The sequence below is a fragment of the Telopea speciosissima genome, chromosome 2 (genome assembly GCF_018873765.1).
Source record: "Telopea speciosissima isolate NSW1024214 ecotype Mountain lineage chromosome 2, Tspe_v1, whole genome shotgun sequence".
In the NCBI taxonomy this organism is placed as follows: Eukaryota; Viridiplantae; Streptophyta; class Magnoliopsida; order Proteales; family Proteaceae; genus Telopea; species Telopea speciosissima.
Window position 1 is genome coordinate 17,015,601 of NC_057917.1, and position 21,647 is coordinate 17,037,247.

General features: G+C 41.2%; 1 pseudogene; it reads left to right on the forward strand.

Moving 5' to 3' along the window:
- The first annotated feature begins 15,354 nt into the window (after positions 1-15,354).
- Positions 15,355-20,600, forward strand: LOC122650505 (annotated as a pseudogene).
- Positions 20,601-21,647: the final 1,047 nt, after the last annotated feature.

Here is a 21,647-nt window from a genome sequence, read left to right on the forward strand (position 1 = left end):
ACTTGTTTCCTCCCCTTATGTTTGTTGTACAATTCCACCACTCTTTAAGTTATTAATTTTTGAAGTCTGCTATGAATTTAGGTTGTAGACTTCGTCATTTCTTATTAGTTCTCAAAAGTTTAATCATAATTAAGTTCACTTTTATACGATGTGCCTGTACCATTTTCTGTTTTAGACAAAGTGGCTTAAATTAATTTGCTTCATCATACTCTTGACTTGATTAATGTTTTCTTTGCCAGCTCCCAACCGAAAACAATCATAAACGCCATGACGGTCAATGAAGAGGGTGTGATGGTGACAGCAGGTAATTAACCTTGCCAACTCAATAGCTTCTAAGCTCTTAATTTAAGTAAGGTAAGTAACAAGGTTACAGATTGAGCCAACTAGCCATCTGTTATCTTGGTTTGATATGGTTAATAGAGCTTATCTAATGGTTTAAACAGAAATAAATTACTGTGACTTGGTTAAGTACAGAAGAACCTTAAGGTTATATCCATTCTGTTACCATAATATATCTCTTCTTACTTTTTGGTAGCCAATTTTTGCCCTGAATTGGTCTCTGTCATCTGTGCCACTCTTAACTTTTTGTATTCCTTTTTGAAAAATGGAAGAGACTGTAGGATCAATTACCAAATTGATCTCTATCAAGCCTCCGAAGGAATTCCGGCGATTCTAAGCAGTCCTCTACCACATGCGTTTCTAATGCTATTCTAATACTGTACATGTAAATTTATTTCCATGCTCTTTCTAGAGTGTTTGATAGAGATGATCATGTAGAGTTAAAACGGCTCTGCGCATTAGCAGCGGTCTGATAAATTCAGTAACAGAATTGGTTATTGAATAATTTAGGATTAGGACCACTAAATTGACAGTTAAAAGTACAGGTGAAGATACCAATTCATGAGAGGTGCCTGATTAGAGAATTCAGGACTGTGAGGCTGTTCACTAGTTATCTGCTGATAGGAATTGACAAATCATTCTTCCATGGGGGTAGGATTAGGTGGCTATTTGGAGAACAAAGCTGTTTATATTTCACTTTGAAGCCTTGGGTTTCACTAACATAAAGATGAATTAAATTTCCAAGCCAGTTAGATGTGGTGGTTAAACTGCCATTCTGTAGATCCCTTAGTTCTCAAATTTAGTGTGACTGTTGTCCACACATCTAGTCATGTCTTAGTTCTTAGAACAATTTGGTTTTAGCATGATGACACTGAATTTTAAAAAAAAAACAGATTGATTATTTATTAAGAATGTTGAAATAAGAAGAGGTATATTAGGGTTAGCATTTCTGCCTTTTGTGAGGGATGAGCATTTCTGCCTCTTATGAGGGATGAGGTAGTCATTTCGCCCTATGATGTTTTTGGGTGTAGGAGTTACACTTCTCGATGGTCATTTTTCCTCTCTCTCTCACAAAAGGAAGATAATAAGCTCAGTCACAGTTGAGCTAGTAGCTGACCCAATGAATTTGATTAGTAGAAAAAAGTAACTAAGGCTGTGCCAGTGTGCGTAAGTGAAGTGAAGTAGAAGAAGATGACACAATTTCACTTACCACTTTTAAGGTTTCTTACACTTCCAAGATTTCACAATGTTATGGATTGTTGAAGATGCTTATTGGAGTGTATGAAAAAAACTCCATACCTAAGTTCCCTACTTTTTTATGCAACTAAGACAGCTTAGAAAAGGTTTAAGTTTTCCATTCACTTGTATCGACTTGTGATGTGACCACGTGACAGGTATTTAAGGCTGTGTTGAATAGTCAAGCGAGTGTGGGGGAAGTGAAGTACTTGATTGGAAGAAAATGACACAATTTTGATGGATTGTTGAAGATGCTTTTTATTGAACTGTATGAAAAAGACTTCATACCTAAGGTCTCTATTTCTTTATACAACTAAATGTTTAGTTTTCTTTCGTATTTATTGGTGATGTGATCATGTGATTGAATTTTTATTATTATTAATTCTTATTCCTTATTGTACAATGTCAAAATTATTCTTCCCTATATCAATTCAACAATATCAATTGTAAGTCTAAATCCTCTTACCCATGTGAGAACCAATCAAACAAAATCTCCACCTCATCTGACATAGGGGTCAAAGAGAATCAGAGGTTTGAAGATTTTGTTTGATTTGTTCTCACCATGCGGGATGACACCCCCATGTGGGTAGCTAATTAATCCAGACTCAATGGTCATAGTGAGGGGATCCTTTCTTTGCCATAGGTGAAGGGAAATTCGGTCCCACAAAAAATATAAGAAATGTCCAAGAGGTGGAACTTTCATAGACTCTCATACTTTCTTGACAATAAATGTAACTTAAGATATTGGCTTTAATACCTTCATGTGATATAGCTCACTCACAGATGAGACGAGTAATAACCTTATTAGAATGCCCTTGAAATGTTTTGTTTATGTGTTGTAGAGTGGTAGTGTTCAGGAGACAACTAAACTGGTAGCCATGGATAAGGGTGTCAATTTAGAACTGAAATTGAAAACTGAAACTAAAAATGGTCGTTTAAAATCGAACTGAATTAAAGTAAATCGGTTTGATTTTGGTTTCAAGACTAAAAGTGTTGAATCGAACTAAATTACCTATTTTCAAACCGAATAAATAGTTGAATAAAATTATATTCTTATTGGGAGAAAGAATGCCACCTGGTTGCTTGCGGTACGTGACACCTGCACCCAAAACACATGGCCGTGCGAAATGACCATTGCCCTATATTTGGGAGCAAGAACCACGCTCCAACTCTGCACACGATCAGGTGGCATTCTCTTTCCCATTCTATTTTAATATTTCAATCAATGTTGATAATAAGTACTATTTTAATATTTGGGTGCAAGAACCACGCTCCAACTCTGCAAACGATCAGGTGGCATTCTCTTTCCCATTCTATTTTAATATTTCAATCAATGTTGATAATAAGTACTATTTTAATATTTGGGTGCAAGAACCACGCTCCAGCTCTGCACACGAGAGTTGTTACACCTGAATAATCATTAGTGGTTGTTAGCCCTAAATATTCTAACAAACATAATAATAATAATAATAATAATAATAAAAGATATATTATATTTTACCCATACCTCTCAACATCTAAGCTTGAATTTGAGGGCTTGTTAGTTGGTTGGCCCCTATCACTTAATGTTCCAATCAATCAAGATGAATGATATGGGATTACAGATCAAATGATAGGGATAGAATTGTCTTATTAGGTTTACGATCATTTCAAAAAAAGAGAGAGGTGACAGATCTAATGATAGGGATAGAATTGTCTTAATAGGTTTACGATCATTTAAAAAAAGAGGAAAGGGAGGAAAGAATCACGATGCCACGTCAGAGTACTATTTTCCTCTCATATGGGGTTCTTTATTATTTTTCTGACCATATAAATTTATGTAAATGATACCATTCTTTACATCACAATTGGTGTAATATATGGCATTGTAAAGATGATCATATGATGCGCCCCACTGATGGAGGTTAGTTAGTTAGTGGGGCCAATTCTGTTGATCCATGAGCTTGGAAACTGGACGGTAACATGGTCAGGTTGTTATGGGCTGATGGGCTATAGAAAAGAGGAAACGAGGGAAATTGAGTATTCCACGTGTAAGGTTAGGCGTCAACGTCGCTTCAAACCCAAAATTCCTTCTATCTTTGACTTTTCCAAATGGTCGGTTCGGTTGGGAGGGGCCAGCGTGGAAGGTTCTTTCAAATCATTACCCTTTTTACAGTTTAAAGTTTGTTGCTTTCTGCTTCCCAGGTTCCCAGCCACGGTTCTAAGAATCGGTATCGGATCATGGATTCCAGCCGAATCAGATTGGCAATTGATTGAATCCGGTTCTTGATTCAAGACGGTTCCCAATTCAAATGATCGACCTGTTTTAATGGTTCATGCCCATCCTGGTTTTTTTTGTTATTGGTTTTTCACTATTTTCAACTAATTCTATGGGCACGCGTGAATGAATAGTCCTGTTATCTAGCCAAAAAAAAAAAAACCCTAATTTTAATAGAATCTTGGTTTTAGTTATTGGTACGGCCGATACTAGACTGATATGGACACAGTGAAACGACTATAAACCCTAGATTATAGGTGAAAAAGTGAACTTCTGATCTACTATTAGAACAATACAAACTGTTATCATCGATATGTATCGGTGTCAACATCAGTATCAATAATGCAATACTGGTATTAGTCACCCTAATATCGTTAAATTGGAATTGATGGAATGATCACTTGCTTGCCATGCCATATTTTCTCATTTTATCTGATTTTTTTTTTACATTTTTCTCACATATTTGAAAATATTGGTCCCCTCCCTCTTTTTTTGTAAATGAGGCGAGAGGGTATTTAAGAAACATAATAAGAGAGAGAGCGAATCTTGTATGTGCAGTGAGCAGTGACAACTGAAAAGGACATGCATGATGAAGGGGGTGTTTGGTGAAATGGCAACAGTCTGGTCTTCCTGTTGGCCAAACAACGGTCCAGGGATCAAACCATGGTTCCCTAGGGAGACCAAGATATTTATCCTTAGGGTTTTGCACACCCTGGGTTAGCCCATGGTGTCCCATGGGTGCCCCATTTTAATTTTTAGGGCTTCCTATGGTCGCCCATGGGAACCCTGGTGCATCCCTGTTAGGGTTTTTCCTTCCCTCATGTGTCCCATAAAATTTATTATCACAGTAGGGACGAAGAAACTCATCCCTAGTCCATCACATGGCAAGGGGGATCCATCCCTAACTCGAATGCGCAGCGGAAAAGGTCGATTCGAGTTTCTTTCGCATCCCATAAATATTAATAATCAATGAACAGAAGGAATTAATAAAGAACTGCTAACCTGGTGAGCCTCAAGTGTTGCTCCTCCAATAGACAGTGGTTCTTCCTCCAGCGAGCGCTCCAAGCAAACAGATCTGAACCTCCAATGGTGCTACCAAGGTTCTACACGCCAGTCCCAGATGCCCTCAAACTCCTCAGCACAGATCTAGGGTTTCACAAACTCTAACTCTCAAACACAGGTGAGAGAAGCAAGAAAAAGAAGAGAGATCACAAGAGGGAGAGAGAGAAACCAAAAACGTAGGAGAGAGTGTCTGCTCCAAAAAACATGGAGAGCTCCATCTTCTGCGTTTTATGGTCCCCTATTTATAATAATAGGGTTTAATTAAATCCTAGATAGATTTAATAGAGCCCTAGTGAGAGTCTGACTCTCTCTCTCTCAGTCTGGCAGTTCTGTTTAAACTCAAAGTGCTACACAGGTGAAGAAGTAGAATCTAATAGGAAAAGTATTAATTAGATTCTTTATTTAATTATTAATGGATAATTACAATTAGCACCAAATCCATTAATTAAATAAAGAGCCAATTAAATTAGAAAATTCCAAATAACTCCCTATATGATAACAATTTATCATATACAACCCTCCCCCCCACTAATCAACACCATCATTATGGAATCTAGGGCATGTACACATGTACTGCCAAACCCCAATCCATAGTACATGTCCATATAAGAGCGTTTGTGCATCCGATCAGGTCCCGCAAAACTCGATAAAACACTTTATTAGAAATAACTATAAATAATGTATCATTTTATGTAAAATAAATTTTGCAAAAGCATTTCCAAAAAGGTACTGGATCCAGATTCTGATCCAACCATGCACAAACAGTCTCTATCTTGGTGTTCCCCAATCGGGCAGTGGTGATCGTGTTGGATAACTCCTTCACTCACAAAGTGTTCATGCATTCCCAGAACACCGGCTTTGACTCGCTTGAGTCTCAGTCATTGATGAACCAAAGAATGCGATCACACTTTGCAGTGACAGGGTTCCCTCAGGTACAGGGTGTCGATGACACATGTCTATCCCTTCCTACATCTGGCAGTAATACATGAGGGAATCGACAAAGTAGATTCTTCGCCAATGCACACATCAAACATGTGAGCACTCGCATTAGTACCCTGACATCACATGTCTAGACATACCCAATGCGACGACCATATGATAAGGGTGCCTAGCCCAAACCCTAGTCGTGACTACCATGTTAAGTATAACTTACGGACACATAATGCTCAAAAAATTTATATCGCATGTGACAATATCAAACTAAAATGTAAAAATGTTCAATACAAAGGTGAACCGAGTTGAACCGGACCGAACCGGGTTTGATGGACACACACTTGTCCAACAATCTCTCACTTATACATCAAAGCCAATTCCCCATACATTTTAAATCCATGCCTTCCATGTGTTTCTCACACACACCTGGTGACAAACCCTTTGTCATGGAATCAGACACATTTTCAGTTGTGTCCACTTTGGAGATACTCACGTCATCCTGCTGGATAATCTCTCTGATGAGGTGATACTTCCGCTGCTCGTGCTTGTTCCTCTGATGACCTAGGCTCCTTAGCTTGTGCAATGGCCCCTCTATTGTCACATAACAGGGGAATGGGGCCCTTGACAAGATTAGGGACTACTCCAAAAATGTTAGGAACTTCCTAACCCAAACACCTTATTGGCCGCATCACATGATGCAAGGTGTTCATAAAAATAGGGATCGGCTGTAGATTTCTATTTTGTACTCCTCTATACAATGGCACCTCCACTCATTAGACTCGTAACGACCCACAATACCTACTGTATAGCAAACGTCAAACCTCGTACGCAACATAGCATACATTAGACTTCCTAGTGCTGAGGCATAGGGAATCCTCTTCATCTCTTCAATGTCCATCAGAGACTGAGGACATTGAGATCTGGAAAGACTGACTCCATGCCTGAAGGGAACACTTCCCCTCTTGGAGTTCTCCATACTAAATCTGGCCAGGACTTTGTCTATATAGGTAGCCTGTGACAAGCCTAGCATCCTTTTCTGGCGATCTCTTTTGAGTTTGATCCCAAGGATATAGCTACCTTCACCAAGGTCTTTCATCGAAAACGTTGTGGATAACCACTGTTTTACTAATGAAAGAAAACCTACATCGTTATCATTCAGCAATATGTCATCTGCGTATAAAATAAGAAAACATACTGCCCTCCCACTGATCTTCTTGTAAACGCATGGTTCATTCATGTTTTGATCAAAACCAAACGATTTGATTGATTGATTAAACCTGATGTTCCAGCTCCTGGAAGCTTCCTTCAGCCCATAAATGGACCTCTGCAATTTGCACACCTTTCTTTCTTCCTCCAAGGAAGAGAACCCCTCTGGCTGTTCCATGTAGATTTTCTCTTGAAGAAACCCATTTAGAAATGCAGTCTGCACATCCATCTGCCAGATCTCATAATCAAAGTGTGCTGCAATAGTCAATAAAATCCTGATGAATTTCATCATCGCTACTGGTGAAAAAGTTTCCTCATAGTCTATACCCTCTTTCTGGGTATAACCCTTTGCTACCAGTCTAGCTTTGAATCTTTCGACCTTTCCATCTGCGCCCTTCTTCCTCTTGAAGATCCATTTGCATCCAATTGGCTTGATGCCAAGTGGTGGATCGACTAGTGTCTAGACCTTGTTGGAATGCATCGAATCAATTTCAGAGCGCATTGCCTCCAGCCACCTAGTGGCATCAACATCCTTTAGAGCCTCAAAGTATGTCATTAGATCATCATCCGATTCAACCGATACCATGTGGAACTCTTCCACAGTTTCCTCTCCGGTTAGAAGAGTCAGCCTGGTGGGTGGTCTAATAGTCCTCCCACTGCGTCGAGGTTCCTCAGGTGTTGGTATTTCAGTGGGTATGTCAGTTGGTCTCACTTCTGGAAGTGACATTTCTGAGCCATCTGATAGCTCTTTTATGACTACTGGTTCGGACCTCTGGGTCATCATTTCTTCGTCCAAAAATGTGACATGTTTACTTACAATGACCTTTTGGTCAACTGGGTCATACAAATAATAGCCTATCGTGCCTTTGGGGTAGCCTAAGAAATAGCATCTCGAAGTCCTGGATTCCAACTTGTTTGTTTGTTGCTTTCGCACATGTGCTATGCAATGTCTGGATTAGTTAGCTAACTAACTATCCCTTGGGATATGAGATGTTCTTTAAACTCATCCGATAGATACTCCCCTCCACGATCTGATCATAAGGACTTAATGCGTTTATCGAGCTGTCTTTCGACCTCGGCTTGGAATTCTTTGAATTTATCAAAGGCTTCCGATTTCCTACGCATCAAGTATATGTAACCATATCTAGAGTAATCATCAGTGAACATGATAAAGTACTCATACCCATATCTTGTTTGTATGTTTATGGGTCCACACACGTCAGTGTGTATCAACTCCAACAGATCTGTGGCTCTAGCACCTTTATTGCTAAAGGGTTTCTTGGTCATTTTGCCCTGAAGGCATGACTCATAGGTGGGGAATAGTTCCACCCTCAGACTCTCTAAGGGCCCATCCCTCACCAATCTACTGATTCGGTCCACATTTATGTGACCCAATCTTAGATGCCACAGATATGTTGAGTTCACTGGAGCTGCTTTCCGTTTCAAATCAACATTTGAAACAACATTCGTTCTAATAGGGCAATCTAAAAAATACAAACCACTTTGCATATATCCAGATGCCACAAAAGAATTATTAAAACGAATAATCAATTTAGAATTAAAAGAAAAACTATATCTGTCCAAAACAAGTTTTTGAAACTAAAATTATCTTCCTCTTGAAAGAGGGTACATAATAGCAATCCTTTAAAACTAAACTAGCAGAACTAAAATTTAAAATAAAAGTTCCCATAGCCAATGCCATGGTCTTAGCTCCAGTGCCCATCCGAAGACGCACTTCATTTCTTTCCAGGTTCCTTGTCTCCTTGAACCCCTACAAATCATTGCAAATGTGAACAGTGGATCCACTATCCACCAACCAAGAATTGGTCGGTTCAAAAGATAAATGAGACTTATAAAGAACGTGAACATCACATGTACCTTCTTTAGCAGCCTCTGTTTCATCCGGCTTCTTGTCTTTCAAAGTTTCTAGGTAAGCATGACAGTTTGTTTTCCAGTGACCCTCCTTCTTGCAATTGAAGCACTTGCATTTGCCTTTATTGCCAGACTTCCCACCCTTGGCTTTCAGGGTCTTGCCCTTATTTTTCTTTTTCTTCTTCTTCCCATTTGAAGAAGGCTTTGCCTCAGTTGCATTGACCTCAGCCTTGTCCTTTTTCAAGTACGCTTCAGCCTCTACCAGTGCATTAGCAAGCTCGGTGAGCTCCATCTCCTTCTCGGACATTTTGTAGGACATCCTAAAAGGTGCGTAGGCAGAAGTGAGTAACGCTAAGATCACATCAGTCTTGTATCACAGGCTGAAATCAGTCCCCATGGATTTCAGTTTTTCAAACAAATTAATCATTTTCATTACATGATCCATCACTGGAGTCCCCTGGGACATCTTGGAGTTATGGATTTGACTCACCGCATCAGAATGTGCATGTGTCAACTGCTTGTTGAACAATTCAGTAAGCTTATCCATTTTACCCCCCAGCAGTGCGTATATCCTTGACTGAGTCTACAACTGACTTTTCCAACGATCCTAGGATATAGAGTGATGCCTTGGAATCCCTCATGAGGAACTCTTGCATCTCTTCATTTGCCTCAAAATCGTTCAGGTCGGGTTGAGGAGGAACTTGTTCATCTAGAACTGTGTACAGTCGTTCAGCAGTCAGGAGCAACTTAATGCTCCGGTACCAATCGACATAGTTTGTACCATTAAGTTTGTATTCACTAATGAATGTTAACAGGTTAGAATTAACGGCAGCCATCGTATATTAATCTACACATGCACAAGTAAATAACCACATGCTAATTAATGACCATTGAAAATAATAAATTGAGCACACACACATCAATGGTCTTTCATGATTTGGGTTTTTCTCCTAACCCAAAAGATGAATTGGATACATACAACCCTTGCATGCATAACTTACCCTGTCGGGAGTCATTATACACACCATGGTAGTGTGCACTAAGCTGTCCGCCTCATGGGCTTCCAATATTTTCGGCCACCTGGGTGTCATGTCCAGATCCTGTCGGTTGACATACACCCAAGTCATGTACTTACCTATTGCATTAGTTAGAATCATGGAATCATGAAAGATGGCCCATTGTCGCAGTACCCTCTCACTATCCATACCCTAACGTATCTAGATAGAGGTAAATATAAATAAATGTGTGACAGAGGTCCTGGCAATGTCCTGTCGGCTTATGTGGGGTCATGTCACACACTTTCTACGTTTATCTTCAATAGGAGGCCATGGACATGTCTACCGATTAAGACTAGTCCATATCATACATGTATTATGAATAAAGAGGGATTAATTAACTCTCACATACATGGATGGATTTAAACAACATAATTAATCAACATTAATTAAAAGTGATTATGTGATGGCAGCATTTTTATCAGAAGCAATTAAAGAACCCTCCCAATAAAAATAAAACTAATAACTTTGGGTGCAATTATCATGCCATGGATGCCACGCCTCGATCATCTCCTCCGCCTGATTACGTCTTCAAAGTAGGTGACTTGCATCTCCATAAGCTTTGAGCACCACATGTGGATCACCATCAACATGCCCTGGGAGTCCTAACTCCTCTAAAATTGCAATGGAAACCTAGAAAAAATTCTATACACTTTCCTTTCCATAATAATAAAGAAACCCTGCATGGAGAAACCAACCCACCATTTGGGCTGCCCATGGGGAGGAGTACATTTGTTTATAAAAAAGATAGGGGGAAAAAGAGAAAGAGAGAGAAGCATCACATCCACCCATAGCCCCATGTATCACATACATAAACAATCCATCCATTTATTAGAATATCATTCCCATAATCACATCATAATATAATTCCATGCATGGGCATTAAAGCAAGTAAACCAAAAATTAAAACATGGATTCCTTCAATTATTGAACCACCACATCGCATGTGATAACATGTATCCAAGCCCACAAAATTAAAATCGCATTTTAATTGCAAGTGGGTAAAGAGGGAATTTCTTCACCCATCATCATCCTCCAAAAAACAAAACAAAATAATAAATTTTTGTTTTGAAAATAAATGTTTTTTATTTTTATTTTTTATTGTTAAACTGGAGGGAAAACAAGGGGGGTGCATGCAGCCCACATGCGCAGGCTGCTGGCACTCCCTGCGCAGCCCATAAGCACAAGGCCCACAGACAGTAGCCAGCAGGCCCGCAGCCAGCAAGCTTGCTGCCCGCAGGCAGCAGCCCCCAAGGGGATGCGCACAAGGGTAGGTTTATGGGAGAGGGCGTGCACAGAGGCTTGGCAGCGTGCGCTCCCCCCCACATATAGAATATGATTAAAAAATTTTTAAATTAAAAATTAGTAATCACAACCTAATTGGATACATGCTTCAATAATTGGAATAAATAAAACAAATCAAATCCATCATCACATGGGTAGGTTGTTACACTAACAACCTTGTAACTACCCATGTGCACATGGGAAGGTTGTTACAACAACCATATTCTAACCACCCATGTGCCAACTTGCATCCCACTCATGATAATTACATTAAACTATTAATTATCTAATATTCATGGGTGGGAAAGGTGGCTCTGATACCACACTATTGGCCAAACAACGGTCTAGGGATCAAACCATGGTTTCCTAGGGAGACCAAGATATTTATCCTTAGGGTTTTGCACGCCCTGGGTTAGCCCATGGTGTCCCATGGGTGCCCCATTTTAATTTTTAGGGCTTCCCATGGTCGCCCATGGGAACCTTGGTGCATCCCTGTTAGGGTTTCTCCTTCCCTCATGTGTCCCATAAAATTTATTATCACAGTAGGGACGAAGAAACTCATCCCTAGTCCATCACATGGCAAGGGGGATCCATCCCTAACTCGAATGCACAGCGGAAAAGGTCGATTCGAGTTTCTTTCGCATCCTATAAATATTAATAATCAATGAACAGAAGGAATTAATAAAGAACTGCTAACCAGGTGAGTCTCAAGTGTTGCCCCTCCAATAGACAGTGGTTCTTCCTCCAGCGAGCGCTCCAAGCAAACAGATCTGAACCTCCAATGGTGCTACCAAGGTTCTACACGCCAGTCCCAGATGCCCTCAAACTCCTCAGCACAAATCTAGGGTTTCACAAACCCTAACTCTCAAACACAGGTGAGAGAAGCAAAAAGAAGAAGAGAGATCACAAGAGGGAGAGAGAGAAACCAAAAATGTAGGAGAGAGAGTGTCTGCTCCAAAAACGTGGAGAGCTCCCTCTTCTGCGTTTCATGGTCCCCTATTTATAATAATAGGATTTAATTAAATCCTAGATAGATTTAATAGAGCCCTAGTGAGAGTCTGACTCTCTCTCTCTCAGTCTGGCAGTTCTGTTTAAACTCAAAGTGCTACACAGGTGAAGAAGTAGAATCTAATAGGGAAAGTATTAATTAGATTCTTTATTTAATTATTAATGGATAATTACAATTAGCACCAAATCCATTAATTAAATAAAGAACCAATTAAATTAGCAAATTCCAAATAACTCCCTATATGATAACAATTTATCATATACAACCCACTAATCAACACCATCATTATGGAATCTAGGGCATGTACACATGTACTGCCAAACCCCAATCCATAGTACATGTCCATATAAGAGCGTCTGTGAATCCGATCGGGTCTCGCAAAACTCGATAAAACACTTTATTTGAAATAACTATAAATAATGTATCATTTTATGTCAAATAAATTTTGCAAAACCATTTCCAAAAAGGTACTGGATCTAGATTCTGATCCGACCATGCACAGACAGTCTCTATCTTGGTGTTCCCCAATCGGGCAGTGGTGACCGTGTTGGATAACTCCTTCACTCACAAAGTGTTCATGCATTCCCAGAACACCGGCTTTGACTCACTTGAGTCTTAGTCATTGATGAACCAAAGAATGCGATCACACTTTGCAGTGACAGGGTTCCCTCAGGTACAGGGTGTCGATGACACATGTCTATCCCTTCCTACATCTGGCAGTAATACATGAGGGAATCGACAAAGTAGATCCTTCGCCAATGCACACATCAAACATGTGAGCACTCACATTCGTACCCTGACATCACATGTCTAGGCATACCCAATGCGACGACCATATGATAAGGGTGCCCAGCCCAAACCCTAGTCGTGACTACCATTTTAAGTATAACTTACGGACACATAATGCTCAAAAAGTTTATATCGCATGTGACAATATCAAACTAAAATGTATAAATGTTCAATACAAAGGTGAACCGGATTGAACCGGACCGAACCGGGTTTGATGGACACACACTTGTCCAACACTTCCCCCACCAATCAAATCTAAAATAGTAAAATAATTGAAAGTGTCACAAATCATTTAGCCAGAAGGGCAAGTCATGTTGATGACCTCAATCATATCTTAAGCTACTGGTAAGCCACACTATGGTAAGTTGGTGACCCTACCAGTGTGTGTGTGTTCCTTGGTGGCTTGGAGGAGATATAAAGCTTGACCTTGTGGGAGTACAAAGTTTGCGTGGTGTGTGGAACGATTGCGAAAGGGTTATCATCGATTGGAGGTCTTGCACTTGTGAGGCTTAGGTAATAATCGATCCCTGCTTAATTTGTTCTTTATTTTGAATGACTTCTCCATCGATACTGTGATCCTATTTACGCTTCCGTTGCGATCGCACTTGCGATGCCTTCAGTTAACAAAGGATCATCAAAATAAGATACATTGGATTTCGTGGATGAAGCATTGTAGCTCAAAAGAAACGGGAGGGCTTTCCTTACATATTTTTGTATTAAGATGTCTGTGGGAAGTATCAATGAGATGATAGATCTCTCTTGAGTTTGTATGATAGTTTTATGAGCCTAGTTGGGTAACCAAATGTTTAATATATATGTGTGTGTCCATCAGATCTATTTCAACAGAGATTGAATTTATTAACTTGCATTGATATTTTATGTGCGATGGTTGTATGACTTTAAAGTATTCACAACTAGGGAAAATATTGGGCATTATGTTTGTAAGGTTGTCATGATTTATATTATCAGAATGAGATTGCAGAATATAAGTATGAGCATTCATATGGTAAGTGAGTTGAACTCGAATATTCAAGATTCTTGTATAGAATACTACAATTTGTTTGTGCAACAAGAATCTCTTATAGTTGTTTAGTTCTTATATTTGAGAGGTTCTTACCATTGTAGTTGCACATTGTGCGTCTGTAGCGTACCAAAGATTGATGCCTAGACTGGCTACATATTAGTGCGCTCAACATACAAAATTCTATTATAGATGGAGCAGATGCTCAACATGGTATCCACTTCTCGAGAAGGGAGGATATCTTGAGAGAGTTGTCTGACTATGATTGGATAGAAATTTCGATAATGGTGGAGGTTTTGTAAATTGGATACAAAGTGATTTAAAATAGTATTATAAATATATAATTATATTTTAAAAAGTGTTTTAAAATATTTTGTATTTAGTCATTGGTTAATACTCTCTGATATTGGTAGTTCGACGGATTAGGATTTTTGGCTATGTTTGTTTTCATATCGTATGTCCATTATGTGATGTTCATAATTAGAGCGACTAAAACATATAGAAGCTTTCTATCAATTGAGGGATAAATGGTTACATCTTACATGGATTGCCCTTATGTATAATAACGGATAAGTTATGAGATCACCCTATTGAATCACACCACTCAACCCAATCATAACCGTATGTTTAAAAGAGGCTCACTTGTATTTGATGGCAAAGAAAACCCCAATAAAATTTAGGATAAATTACATTGTTACCCCCTGAGGTTTATATTAAATATAGCACGACCCTCTGTGTTTCTAAATTATACAGCCACACCCCCTGAGTTTAGGATACTTGTTACACTTGGCTCCCATCCGTTAGAGCATCTCCGTTAGTTGCTGATGTGTTGGCCATTGATGTCTTAAAATGACAAATATACCATAATGGGAATGGGGTGTGAGCTTACCATTTTGCTCTTAGGGAAGCCCAGACTTCACCACCCCTTCCCTTCCCTTCCCCTGCTACTCAAACTTACCTTCCGAGCTCATATTTGCTAAATAAAGCATTCTCCAGCAATAATTCACCAATCTCCGGCTCTGTATTGCCGGTTACCTGTTCGATTTCTGGCATAGTTAACCAGACACAAACCAATTTTGTAAAAAAGCTTCGAAGTTGCTTAATCTCTATTTTCTCGTTTGTGAGAAGATTTAGGGAAGAGAAAATCAGAGAGAGAGATGAAGACCTGGAAACCTGAGCTTTCGAGGTACTTAAATAGGATTGGATGAAGCGGACAAACAAACAAATAAAAAACAGTTGTCTGGTTTTTTTTTCTTATTTAATAATTACTTTCTGGAGAAAATAGAAATCCATTTGGCCATGGCAGTTTCTTCCTCTTCGTTCCATCTGTTCTCCCCAATACCACAATTCATTAAATCCCACATCCCAACCTCCAAATCCCTATCTACTTCAACGATTATTCCATCAAGACTCTTCTTTTTCTCCTCAATCTCAATCGATAGATTACCCACTAGGCTCCCCTCTTCTTCTCCGTCTTCTCCTATTATCTCTGCTTCTCTTCAATCCATCGAAGAGCTCCCACCAAAACTCCCAAGAAATTGTGAAAATCTTCCAATCTATAAATAATGTAATGGTATGGAACTTATCTTCTCTTCCATTGAGTGCAAAATATATAGGGAAATACAAAGATTGGGACGAAGCCCAAAAGAGTCATGAACGTTACAAACACAGTGAGTTAGAGTTACATGAAATAACGAAATCTAGAATTAGAGTTACATGAAATAACAAACAGATAAGGGTAACAGGTGGCAGTGTTATCCAATGCACAACCACATCTAATACTCCCCCTCAAATTGGAGAGTGGATATCGAGTACGCCCAACTTGCCCTTGAGTGCCAGAAAAGAATCCTTGCCGAGAGACTTAGTGAAAATATCTGCAATTTGAGAAGCACTTGGGGTATAAGCAGTGCGGATGAGACCCATGCGCAATTTGTCATGGACAACATGACAATCGATCTCAATGTGCTTAGTGCGCTCGTGGAAGACAGGGTTGGCGGCAATGTGCATAGCCACTTGATTATCACAAAAGAGCGGAATCGGCTGAGAAAGGTGTACTCCAAGATCGTGAAGAAGGGAGGTAACCAAACCAACTCACAAGTAGCCATAGCCATAGCCCTATATTCAGCCTCAACGGAGGACCGTGAAACGGTGGTTTGTTTCTTGGTCTTCTAAGAGATATGGCTGGATCCAAGAAATATGCAATAACCAGTAGTGGAACGATGAGTCATGGGGCAACTAGCCCAATCAGAGTCACAAAAAGCATGAAGAGACAAAGGGCTAGTGGAAGGAAGCAAGATCCCTTGACCAGGCGAGGAATGCAAGTATCGGAGCAAACGGGTGGTAGCACCCAAATGGGGCTTGCATGGCTGGTGCATAAATTGACTCAAGATATTTATTGTATGCACAATATCGAGACGAGTGATAGTGAGATAGATCAGGTGCCCAACTAAGCGACGATAGGCAGCAGGATCAGATAAAACGTCCCCATCCGAATCAGTGAGCCAAAGATTCTGTTCCATTGGAAAGTCGATAGGACGAGCACCCGTGAGACCAGCATCGGATAGAATATCTAATGCGTATTTCCGTTGATTGAGAAAAATACCCGTTTTGGAGCGGGCGACCTCAAGACCAAGGAAATATTTCATAGGTCCAAGATCCTTGATGCGAAACCAGCGGTGGATGCAAAGCTTCAAATCAGAAATGGCCACAGAATCAGAACTAGCAATGAGGATGTCATCGACATAAACTAAAATAAAGATAGCAGAATCACCACAACCACGATGGAAGAGAGAATAGTCAGCAGCTGATTGGAGAAAGCCAAGATCCAGAAGAGCAGCTGAAAATTTAGCAAACAAATTACGAGATGTCTGCTTTAAACCATACAGTGATTTGTGGAGGCGACAGACAAGATTCTCCCCCTTACTGTGATATCCAAGAGGGAGGGTCATATAAACCTCTTCATCAAGATCGCCATGTAAGAAGGCGTTGTTGACATCGAGTTGGTGAAGAGACCAATTGTTGATGGAAGCAAGAGCAAGAAGAATGCGTACAATTACAAGCTTGGCAACGGGGGCATATGTCTCATGAAAATTGATGCCCTCAATCTGGGTGTAACCCTTTGCAACCAAACGAGCCTTGTAGCGATCGATAAAACCATCAGAGTGCCGTTTAATCTTGTACACCCATTTACAGCCAATGGATTAAGTTTCTTGTCAGGCGGCAAGGGAACAACAAACCAGGTTTTATTTTCCTCCAGGGCGGCAATTTTAGCATGCATGCCATCTTTCCAATCAGAAGATAACATGGCTTTGGCAAAGCTACAGGGTTCATCAGAAGCAGAAAGTGACCTGATAAACTTAAGATGAGAGGGTGAGAGTTTATGATAAGACGTAGAAGATGCAGGGGAGTAAGCGAAATCCTGCAAACAGGAACGAGGATGGTGAGAGCGAGTGGAACGGCGAGGTAATAAGGCAGCGGGTGGGGGCGAAGGAGGGGAAGGAGGAAACGTAGGGTCAATGGGAGGTGGTGGGGGTGGTGGCGGTGTGGTCAGAGGAGGCGAGGGGAGCAGAGGTGTCAAGATCAGTAATAGGGAAAGGGAGGACCGGGGCAGGGGAAGGTGGGGGAGTGGTAATGCGATAGGGAAAATGGTGTTCAAAGAAAAGAACATCACGACTAGTGTAAACCTTGTGAGTCTTGAGGTCAAAAATTTTATAACCGTTTTGCGCAAATGGGTAGCCAATAAAAATGCCAGGAGAAGATCTGGGGTCAAATTTGTGTTTAATGGTGGAGTGATTATACCCATAACAGAGACAACCAAAAGTGCGAAGGTGGCCATAAGTAGGGGCCTTATGAAAGAGCAGCTCAAACGGAGATTTGCCCTTTAACAGTTTAGTAGGCAAACGATTAATGATGTGTGTGGCAGCGAGGACACAGTCAGCCCAAAATTCCTGAGGGAGGTTGTCCTGAAATAACAAGGCACGGGCAACATTAAGAAGGTGGCGGTGTTTGCGTTCGACAACCCCATTTTGCTGAGGGGTGTCAACACAACTATGTTGGTGAATTACACCATGATTGCGAAAAAAAATGGAAGCAGATGAATTAAAAAATTCCTGACCATTGTCTGAGCGCAGACGTTTAATCTGACAACTAAACTGGGTTTTAACCAGTGCAAAAAAATCATGTAAATGAGACCAAGTGTCAGCCTTAGAATTCATGAGAAAAACCCATGTACAACGAGAAAAGTCGTCAACAATGGTCAAGAAATATTTAGCACCACAAATGGAAGGAATAAAATAAGGTCCCCAAACATCGCAATGTATTAAATCAAAACAAGAAGATGTAGAAATAGAACTAGATGGAAATGGTAAACGACATTGTTTTGCTAAGGGACAAATATTGCAATCACATTTACTGGAAACTGAAATAGTAGAATTTAAACGAGACAAATAAATAGTGATGGTAGAAGAGGGGTGACCCAAACGCCAATGCCATAGGTCAAAAGCGGAGGGCTGAATGGATGTGGCGGCAGTGGCAGAGGGAATCAGCTCCAGGTAGTACAGACCACCATGCTCCCTACCTGACCCAATCGTTCGCTTCGTCTGTAGGTCCTGAAAGACACAACGGTTAGGAAAAAAAGTAACAGAACAGTTAAGGGTTTTAGTGATCTTGCTAACAGATAATAAATTAAAGTGAAAGGAGGGAACACATAAAACGTCAGTGAGAGAAATAAAAGGGGTGGGGGTGCAAGTACCCGAATGGGAAACAGGTGCAGTATGGCCATTGGGTAAACTAATAGGGGAAAAGTGAGGAACAACCGTAGCAATGTCAAAAAAAATCTAGATTGGAAGCCATGTGAAAATTAGCACCGGAGTCAATAACCCAAGGTGAAGAGGTAATACCTGCAGCGTTTGCCAAAGGCGTGACATTACCCGATTGAATCAGTGCCAAAAGTTGTTGATATTGAGACGAAGTGAAAGAAAGAGCAGTCTCAATGCCAGGAACAGAAGCCATAAAAGAACAGGCCGGTGGAGCAGATGAATCCGACTTAGGGCTCCTCTTAGGAGGATAACCATGCTTCTTGAAGTAGCGGGAGTCGGAATGGCCATCTAGTCCGCAAAAGTCACAATGATAAAATGGTTTCTGACCCGATTTAGAACCCGGGTGAGGTGTGGAAGCCGCAAGAGCGGACTGTGTCAGAGATGGAGCCGAGAACTCATGAAGAGAACGTTGTCGTTCCTCCTATAATAGGAGGGAATAGGCACAGTTGATGTTGGGCAATGGTTCCATCAATAATAGCTGGCTCCAAACAGAGGAATAAGAGTCATTGAGACCCATTAAAAATTTAAGGAGGTGATCTTACTGGAGAAGATCGGTGTGCTTAGAGATGAGGCCGCAGGTACATGGCGGGAAATTGTTGTAGGAGGCCAGTTCATCCCAAAGGCCTTTGAGTGTGGTGTAATAAGAAGCCAAAGAATTGGTACCCTATCGATGATTGGAAATAGTGCGCCGAATCTCAAAAATCCAGGGGGCGTTCTTCTGAGAAAATCGATCACGGAGATCGATCCAAACTACGTAAGCAGTAGTGGCGTAGCAAACGCTGTTAGAGATGTCCGGGCTGAGAGCATTGAAGAGCCAGGAGAGGACCATACTATTGGAACGGGCCCATTGAGAAGAAGGGTCGTCGGCAGGTTTAGGCGATGATCCATCGATGAATGCAAGTTTGTGTTTGGCTTCAAGAGCCATGCGCATAGCGCGGCTCTAGGTAGGATAGTTATCACCACGGAGGAGCTGAGTGACGAGGATGGCGCCGGGGTTGTCGGAGTGATGGATAAAATAAGGAGAGGAGCCATCGAGAGTTGGGGTGGTTAGAGCAGCGGCAGTAGCAGATGCCGCAGGCGAGAGAGCAGTGGGAATGGAGTCGCCCATGCAGACGATGAAGAGGAAGGCCTGCAGTGATCAATCTTAGACTGTTGATACCATGTAAATAACGTAATGGTATAGAACTTATCTTCTCTTCCATTGAGTGTAAAATATATAGGGAAATGCAAAGATTGGGATGAAGCCCAAAAGAGTCATGAACGTTACAAACACGGTGAGTTAGAGTTACATGAAATAACGAAATCTAGAATTAGAGTTACATGAAATAACAAACAGATAAGGGTAACAGGTGGCAGTGTTATCCAATGCACAACCACGTCTAATACAATCTGTCAAGGAACCCAAAGCCAAATACGAACAGCTCTTGTTCTATGGTCGGAACCTCTCCCCTCTCGATCCCAAGTTCAAGACCACTGAGAACAAGATTCAGGAACGTCTCTCAGGTCTGGGTTAAAGCTTACCTCGACCCCTAGACAGGATTGTCACTTTGAGGTCAACTCTGATTCGGTTCTTACTAAGGGACTCGCTGCACTTCTTGTTCAAGGGCTTTTTGGCAGACCCGTTTTGGAGATTTTGAAGGTTTCGCCTGATTTCATGAAGTTGCTTAGGCTTCAACAGAGTTTGACTCTGTCGAGGAATAATGGTTTCGTGAACAGTTAAATTTAAGGCCAAAGTGGATGCAAAGAGAGAGACACGTTTCTTCGGTTAGGTGAATTCGTCTGCTCGGAACTTCACCACTCAAGCCCTAACAATTCATGGAAGAAGCCTAAAGCTGCTAGAAAAGGCTGGGTTGGACTGACCCGAACTAAGACCCCATTTGACGAGGAAGACCTCTGACTTAAGGTTTCACAAATCAAACTTGGGGCCCTGAAGAGTGGCTTTCACCAACTCTTGCTCATCTCGGGTCAGAGCACCGAAGATTGATCTTCGGCCACCGCGACCTGAAGGGATTACCCGGGATGACCGCAAAAACAAATTTCCCCTTCCAAAACTTGTTGGACGTCGGGACTTCATCATGAATTTGAACTGCTTCCATGTCTCGCCGAGATCCCGGCGGGTAAAATAGTACCAACACTCGTTGTACTTCTTCAAACAATAAAAATAGGCGAAGAGAGGAATGGTCGGCTCACGACCACGGACTGATAGATAGATGAAAAAACTAAAAATCGCCTTCCATGAATTAGGCATGACCTGGCCTGGGGCTAACCCCCAGTGATCAAGAACATCAACGACAAAGGGGCGAACAGGGAACCTGAGGCCAGCCTTGAGGGCATCCATGTGAATACAGACCTCTGGGGCACGGGGCAAACTGGCCCTCCTGTGTCGGTTCGATCAACGGGTGATCACGTCAAATGGAACATAGTACTTCTCCCGGAGGGCGGCTATGGCAGCATCGGTATAGGTGCATTCGTAATCTTCGACTTTCTGTGAAACCCGCTTACGGGGTTCCACATAGGTCGCCACCTCTTCCACCTCTAAATCATCAGGATCGGAAGCACCATCGTCCTCATGGTCTACCGATCCCTGCCCTTCTTCTTGGTCAGGACGAACAGAAGGCACGGCGGCACCTCCTCCGTGGGCAAGACCAGAAGTTTCCGCCCCAGCCACGTGGGGAAAGTCTTGTACATGGTGGGTCATATGCTTGACGTAGGCTTTCAAATTTAACATGTGGCATGCCCATGTCTTTCTTTAACTATTAATGATCCA